The 8535-nt window shown below is 36.5% G+C and overlaps 2 pseudogenes; both read right to left on the bottom strand.

Annotated features, from left to right (window-relative positions):
• Nucleotides 1-3379: 3379 nt before the first annotated feature.
• LOC145628109 (L-type lectin-domain containing receptor kinase IX.1 pseudogene) lies at nt 3380-7317 on the bottom strand (annotated as a pseudogene).
• Nucleotides 7220-8314, bottom strand: LOC145628108 (L-type lectin-domain containing receptor kinase IX.1 pseudogene; annotated as a pseudogene).
• Between the last annotated feature and the right edge of the window lie 221 nt (nt 8315-8535).

The following is an 8535-nucleotide window of genomic DNA, read 5'->3' as shown; positions in this document are numbered from 1 at the left end:
TTTTGGGTCAGGTTTAGGTCAAGTCAATAATAGGTTGGGTTACATTCGGGGCGGGTGAATAATAGGTTGGGTTTAATTCGGGTTTTCACGGGTTAAAATAAGTTAGGGTCATTCTAGGGTATGAGTCGGGTTCGGTTGAAGTCAATAATTTGCAGGTAATTCTTAGGTCGATATGTTCGAGTTGGGTTCGATTGAAGTAAAAATTTTGCGGGTTATAATTAAGTCGGGTCATTTCCAAGTCTAGTCATTCTCGAGTTCAAATCAAGTTCAGTTGAAGTCAACAATTTGCATATTATAATCAAGCCGATTGAGCCATACTCGGGTTCGAGTTGAGTTCATTTCAAGTAAAAAATTTGCAGAATCTAATCAGGTCGGGTCATTTCTAAGTCGGGTCGTGTTCGGGTTCGTGTCTCAAATACTGGGTTAATCTTGGTTTTTGGTCGATTTCAGGTTAAGTCATATCGAGTTCGGGTACATTTTTCAGGTCAATTTGTTAACAATTCATGTAATGACGTTTACGTATAACCATTATCGATTTCTTCATTTATTGTAAGAGAAATAATCTAATCAGGTCGGGTTAATAACAGGTCGGTTTAAATTCGGGTCGGTTTTGTAATAAGTCGGGTAAAATTCGGGGTGGGTTAGTAATGGGTTGGGTTACATTCGAGTTTGACGGGTTAAACGGGTTTAGGTCAATTTCGATTCAGGTCGGTTTTGGTTCAAGTCAATATTTCATGGGTTATATTCAAGTCATGTCATCTCCAGGTCAGTTGATGTTCGGTTCGGGTCTCAAATTCTCGGATTCACTAGGGTCTAGAGTTGGTTTCGGGTCGGGTCATATCAGGTTCGGGTACCATTTTTTTGGGTTCAAACGAATCGCTTATTGACTGGATTCAGGTCGATTTTTTCAGGTCGAGTTAGCTTTGATAAGTCTAGATACATCGAGAATTTTATTAACATGTAGCATATTTATGGAATTTTGTTCTCTTCTTAGATTATCCATGGAAATCACTCTTTAGCACTCCCCTCCGTCCCTAAATTACATTTCTTTTTTCCTCTATTATGTGAGGAATAAATACTAGAAATAGGAATGTAATTTAGAGATGGAGGGAGTAACTAATAACTTGGTAATCACTTCTATAAAAATATTAGAGTACTACTAACCCTTTTTTTTTTTTTGTTGCTATTTATGTTTTATTAAAGACTATTTGCATCCACTATTTTAAATTTTTAAGTATATACTCTATATTTTTTAATCCTATCTTTAATTATAACACGTGAATTAACACGTGCACATTCTAGTTAAGCAAAAAAAACATGTAAAAATATGTAATGGTAATTTTTTCATAAATGTTTGGATGCATAGAGATGGAGGGAAGGGAAGGGGAGGGAAAGGAAGGGATGAATTTTCCTCCTTTTGAATAGCAAAGATGGGAGGTGAGGGAATTGGGAGGAAGAGAAATGGGAGGAAATAATTTTCTTCCACAATTAAAAAACAAATCTTTCCAAATTAGAGAAGATTTGGAAGGAAAACTGAACAAATCGCTCCAGCACCGACCCTAAACATGCTGTTTGTAGCCTCCACCACATCAATTGCCGCCATATCCAAAATTGAGTTATGGTTCTTCAAAAATCAATTTTCTGGAAAAAAAAAAGGTTTTAACAAACGAAAATCAATTTTTAGAAAATGTGTTCTTCTTTCTCTATAACTAATTTGTTTTGATTTTCGAAAATCAATTTTCAGAAATTTTGGTTTTAATTTTCAAAAATCAATTTTCTGAAAATTTTGTTGGAAAATCGACTGGGAAATGATTTACAGGTTTTTTGTTTTTGGAAAATTTATATGTAAGAATTTATATTTCCAAATTTTATATTTTGAAATTTTGATATGTGAAATTTTTATTTCGAAAAATTGAGAATTTCAATTCATACTATCTCAAGAACAAAATCATTAGTTCAGCCATGGGTAAAATTCACAAGAACAAGCAAATTCCCTCACTTTCTCTTCTTTCATTTACTCTGCTATCCAAATGAGGGATTTGGTTTTCTTCACCCCTCCCCTTCCTTCATCTTCCTTCCCCTCCCTTTCCTTCCAAAAGTTCTATCCAAACACAGCGTAAATGATTAGGGACATGGAATGCAAATCACTGCTGAAGCAGTGAAGCCTATTCACTTTTCTGCTTCACACGCCTTGCTATCCCTGATGATCATTGCTCAATTCCAACAAATTCCCTGCTGCGAGTCTGCGACCAACATTGCAGTTCGCATGAATTATAGAATTTGGAATAACATATGACTGTATGTAGCAAATTCTACTTTCAGGGCCGGGGAACCAAAATTGTTAATGCGTTAAACTACATAGTATGATCTAGGAATATGGTATATCTATTTAAATTACACGGTAATCTGTATGATCTAAGAATATTCAATTTCTACTTTCAGGGGAACCGAAATTATTAATGCGTTAAATTACATTATAATTGCACTTGAAGGGGTAAGCAATGCTTGAAGTCGTCAGAACTTAACAACAAGCTGTCAAATTTCAGGGGAAAAATAGCCTTTTTTGGTATTTAAAGGATTCATCTCTGCATGAATGTAATAGCAGTAAGTACACTACACTGTAAAAAGAAATCAACAATGGAAGATTACAGAAACCACCAGATTTCTTTCATATTTTTGTAAGAAAAACTTCCTTATCCAACCAATGAGGGATCCCCAAAATATAAGTGCAAAAACAGGCTAGCTCACACATTTTGTTATTTACCTTTAAAGATAGTTTCACAATTATTACACATACTAATGCAGAATCAATAGTACGCGTTCAGAAAAAGTGATCTCGAGTCTTAGATTCTTACGTTGAGCCAATGACAGAGTAAAAGCTTTCCTGATGAGGGACTAATTTTTGGCAAATTATGGGGACCAGTAGGGTTCAAAAATATTGTTAGAGATAAATCATAAAACAAATTTCTTTGATATTGTAAGGTATATGATAAACACAGCAGTATTACATCTAGAAACAAACACATAACAGTTTGATACAATATTAGAGTGAAAATTAAATTAAATTAATGCAGCACTGATACTTGAAGTTTCAGGAAATACTTCAATGTAGACATGTAGTACAGACTGGATGTATCTTTAGAGAGTTCCGATAATGAAATAATTTTAATGATTACCTTATATATATATATATATATATATATATATATAATTGCAACAGTAGGGTTAAGCTATGTTCAAAGTTGTTAGAATAAGCTGTCAAATGAGGTAAAATTTTTTTTTTTTTTTTTAAAAAAAAAAAAAGGCACCTTCATAGGTGTTTACAGTCTTCATTTCTTCATGAATTTTGATTGCACCAACATGGAATTGCAGAAAAAAAAATATATCTAACAAAAATTCAATCTTGTTTGAAAAGTAAATGACTAACAAATTACTAACACAAATACATTGAAATAATTATCAGACTGTTGCATAATCTACCATTAAAGGAGTAGCACCAGAAACAAATGGATGCGCTGATGAGGAGGTTGTGGTGCCAGCAATACTGCTGCCTTTTAACACAGGGGAGGAAGCGACATAGAAAGGAGCTGACTGTACATATGTTGGCGGAGTGCTATAGGCGGGAGCCGAGAGGTTGGTAAGCAAGATAGACAAAGAAGACTCCTTGTTAAGAACATTTATAACCTTTCTTACAGTAGGACGTAAAGTGTCTTCAGGATGGCAACACGACAACCCAACAATCATCAAGCATTCCATTTCTTGAAGGTCAAATTCTCCTTCGAGTGTTTTATCAGCTGCATCAAGAAGACGGCCTTCTCCATAGAGCTGCAACACCCATTCTACCAGACTCACCTTACTAGGCTCTTCCTTGTGTTCAATAGCCCGCCTTCCACAAGCAATTTCAAGGGCCACCACCCCAAAACTGTATACGTCAGATTCTTTGCTGGATTTTCCTGTCATAACACACTCCGGGGCTAGGTAGCCTAAAGTACCAGCCAATACAGTTGTTTGTGATCCTAGACTGTGGTCCACGAGCCTAGCAAGCCCAAAATCTCCAAGCTTAGCATTGAAATTAGAATCAAGCATGACATTACTAGACTTGATATCTCTATGCAGCACACATTGCTCCCATTCTTCGTGGAGGTATAGCAAGGCAGATGCCAAGCCATATGCAATTTTGTACCTGTCTGCCCATGGTAAGACCGTCGTCCTCTTGCCTGCAAAAATATGGGAGTCAAGATTTCCATTAGGCATAAATTCATAAACTAGAAGCAATTCCTTTTTCTCATGGCACCAACCAAGAAGTTGAACCAAATTTTTATGCCTTAGACGACTGGTAACCTTTACCTCTGATACATACTCCTTTTCCCCTTGTTTAGACCCCTTTGATATCTTCTTGACTGCAATAATCCGGCTTATATCAGACAAAAAACCTTTATACACGCCTCCAAAACCTCCCTGTCCTAACTTCCCTTCCTCGAGAAAGTTGCTAGTGGCACGAATAAGTTCACTGTATGCGAACCTCCTTGGCCCAGTATCCTGGTCAAAATTCATGTTGTCGTTACTTCCCCTTGATCTCCTCCGCTCCCACATAAACACAAATGAGCCTAATCCAATTATTAAGACACTAATTCCAGCTACAATGCCACCAATCAGTGTTGCTTTGCTATTACTCTGGCTGCTTGTCACAGCTGTGTGATTTTGCCATGGTACACTGATATCGGTATCTTCTAAGGTTGAGTTGAAGTCCCAAGAAAGGATGCTATGAAACTCTAAATACGTACCAGTTGCAGCAGAGAACCCAACTCTGACTGTTTCCGGAAGAATGGATCTTAAGTCAATGATATCCGAAAGACTAGATTCCCCATTAAACACATGATGAACATCATAAGTCAGAAAGACACTCAGGTTCTTCGTTACAGAATCATAAGTTATCCAAGCATGTGCTGCAGTCCTGTTTTTCAGGTCACTAACCACATTAGCAGCAACTGCAGACTGTACAGAAGTATCATCAATTCCCAATTGATTGTTACTCGGATCCCATGAATTCTGAAAAGCATCGAATTCAACAGCAACAAATCGGTATTTGCTGGTAACATTACAAGACTTGGCATCGCCACCAACCAAACCAAGACATCCACCAACTGAATTTTCTGGAGCATATTTAGTAGTTTCATCAAAAGGCGCTATGAAAAAGGCAATCCCATCACCAAAAGAGTTAGGATTATTGCCAACTGGTGTAATCTCAAATGAAAAGTGTGTGGTAAAATTTGTTATCTTGTTGGAATTTTTATCCCAAAGGCGGACAGGTTGAGAGTAGGATGCTCGTCCTCCTACACTACCACTGTTATCAGAACCTGTACTCTTTGTGAGCTGAATCACCCCATTCGCTGTAAACGTATCATTCATATAGCTAATACTTTGTGAACTATATTGGTCGAAACTAGTGAAGTTAAAGAAAAGTGATTCAACATGGTTAAGAAATAAAAGCAAAGAAAAAAATGTATGTAAAACACACTTACTCTATAGTAATTGACCGTGAATTTTTACAAGGTTGCGTATTTGATACTTGCATAATTGCATTTTATTTGTACCATGGTTAAGGTTAACAAAGCTTGATTTTAATGTAATTTAATGATAATTTCCCAGCTGCAACGTACTTGTCAATGGTCATATTTATAAATAAAAGAACGATGACAGAAAAACATGGCAGTCGTAATAATTTAATAATTTGAGAATTAACGTATAAAGACTTGACAAGTTTATGACTTTTGAAAGTTTCAATGGAAAAATTCAAATACTATATATGGTGTAAGAAAATTAAAATTATAGAAAGTTCCTTGAAAAATGCTCAAATAACCAACCATTAATCACAAAAAATTCCTATATGTAAGTAATACTTCCTCCGTTTTCTTTTACTTACAACACTTCTCTAAAAATGAAATGTCACAATACTTGCAACACACTATGAAAGGAAAGTTACTTTAGGGAAAAACTATAATATATCCCTTATTTAAAGCACATGACCCACTAAATTACACTCCTAACAACCACTCATTCTATTTTAAAGTTTATTATATCATGTAAACCCCACCTTTCTTAATTACCGCGCTAAAAGATGTGTTGCATCTAAAAGAAAACGGAGGAAGTACTTTCTAGAAAATATATGCCCGTGCTGAAACACTTGTATATTCTACAAAGTAGTAAGTTAATAAGTTTAGATTTGATAAAGTTATGATAAAAATCAAAGTGTATCAGATATTCAAGAACGAAGAGAGTAGTTACTAAAAAAGTATAACTCAATAGCTTATGTAGGTGATGCGTGTTCTACCTGACTACCTCTAACTTTTTGTCATCGCACTCTCTTTCTTCATATCTCGTGTGATATGTGACCTTCTGCTAACTCTTTTTCTCTCGTTCAGTATATTTTATTCATTTTGACGTTAATAGTTTAAATGGGACGACCACTAAGTCTCTCTTCTTCAGTCCCTTCCTCCAAGACTCGGCTCACAGTTGGACAAGTACCGAACTTCCTCTTCTTTTGTTGAAAATTAGAGACTAGCTTTGAATAAGTATCCAATATTCCTATACATTGAATGTACTAAGTCAATGGAAAAACACAGTTTGCTCTTAGAAAAGAAAAAAATTGTGTTCAACTCATGAGCAAGGTGCAAAGAGTCGTCCAAGACATTTTATATAGATACTTCCAAAGTTCAATATTAAGTGATCTGGAAAAGACATCTCTAGTCTTAGTTCCTTACGACGAGCCAGAAACAGACTAATGGGGACTTTAATCTTCGGCAAATAATGGTTCAAAAACATTTGGTAGGGAAGAATTATAAAACAAAGGTTTTTTTTGAACTTGTAATTAAGAAAGATACATGATTTACAGGCAGTGTTAGATCTAGATAACTGCTTCATAAGTGCGCAGTACAATACTACAGTGAAACAAAATCAAATTGATGCAGCACTGATCTTGCAAGTTGCAGGAAATACTACTTCAGTGTACAGATGAACAAAGAGTATAATGTAATACACCAATAACAACCATAATGAAATGAAATAATATAATGAACACCTTTTTTTCTCATTACATTATAAATATATCTGATGGTATCCTAAACTCCTAAAGTACCCGCTAATACAGTTGTCTGTGCAAATTATTGACTCAAATTCAATGAAGCTAAAGACACATAGTGTACAACACATTCAGGCAAAATTATTCGAGCAGTACTGATGCTAGAAAAACCACGAAGTTTTCGATCAAGCTAAGTGACAATTTAACAAGCAAAAGACCAAAAAATCACTTACAGCCATTTATATTTGTCTGAATGTATTACTGGCACCAGTTTGTGGGCAATTTTCATCAGACGAAAAAATCACTTACAACCAGCAAAGGAGTAGTCCTGGAAACAACCGAGTGACCTGACGAGGAGTTTGTGGTGCCAGTAGTACTGCTTCTTGTTAACCCAGAGGAGGTTGAGAGGTAGAAAGGCTCTATATTTGTTGGCAAAGAGCAATAAGTGGGAATCGGGAACTTCGTAGGCAAGTTAGGCAAAGGAGACTCCTTGTTAAGAACATTTATAACCTGTCTTATAGTAGGACGGAAAGTATGTTCAGGATGGCAACACCACAACCCAATTATCATTAAGCATTCCAATTCCTGAATGTCAAATTCTCCTTCTTTGAGTGTTTCATCGACTGCATCAAGAAGACGGCCTTCTCCATAGAGCTGCCACACCCACTCTATCAAACTCACCTTACTAGGCTCTTCCTTGGGTTCAACAGGCCGCCTTCCAAAAGCAATTTCAAGGGCCACCTTCCCAAAACTGTAGACATCAGATTCTTTGCTGGATTTTCCTGTCATAACTCATAACACACTCCGGGGCTAGATAGCCTAAAGTGCCAGCCAATACAGTTGTCTGTGATCCTAGATTGTGATCCACGAACCTAGCAAGCCCAAAATCTCCAAGATTAGCATTGAAATCAGAATCAAGCCTGACATTGCTGGACTTGATCTATGCAACACACATTGTTCCCATTCTTCGTGGAGGTATAGCAAGGTGGATGCCAGGCCATGAGCAATTTTGTAGCTCTCTGTCCAAGGTAAGACAACCACCCTCCTGCCCCAGTACAGATGAGAATCAAGACTTCCATTAGGCATAAATTCATTAACAAGAAGAAATTCTCCTCGTTCATGGCACCAACCAAGAAGCTGAACTAAATTTTTATGCCTCAATCGACTGATAATCTCCACCTCTGACATGTACTCCTTTTTCCCTTGCTTAGATCCCCTTGATAAATTCTTAGATTGGCGGTATAAGAATCATAAGTTATCCATGTGTTTGCTGTACTCCTGTTCTTCAGGCCTTCAGTCACTGTAAAATTTGCTTTTGAATATACAGAATTGACATTTATTCCTACATGGTCATTACTCGGAGCCCCTCCAAGACCTAAACCCAGTTATTGTGGAAGCTATCAAACTCGACAGCAACAAACGGGTATGTACTCGTAGCATTGCAAAGTTGATCAGAT

This window comes from Chenopodium album, chromosome 4 (genome assembly GCF_948465745.1).
Source record: "Chenopodium album chromosome 4, dcCheAlbu1.1, whole genome shotgun sequence".
NCBI lineage: Eukaryota > Viridiplantae > Streptophyta > Magnoliopsida > Caryophyllales > Amaranthaceae > Chenopodium > Chenopodium album.
Note: the sequence above shows the minus strand (reverse complement) of the source record. Positions and strands in the feature narration are given on the sequence as shown.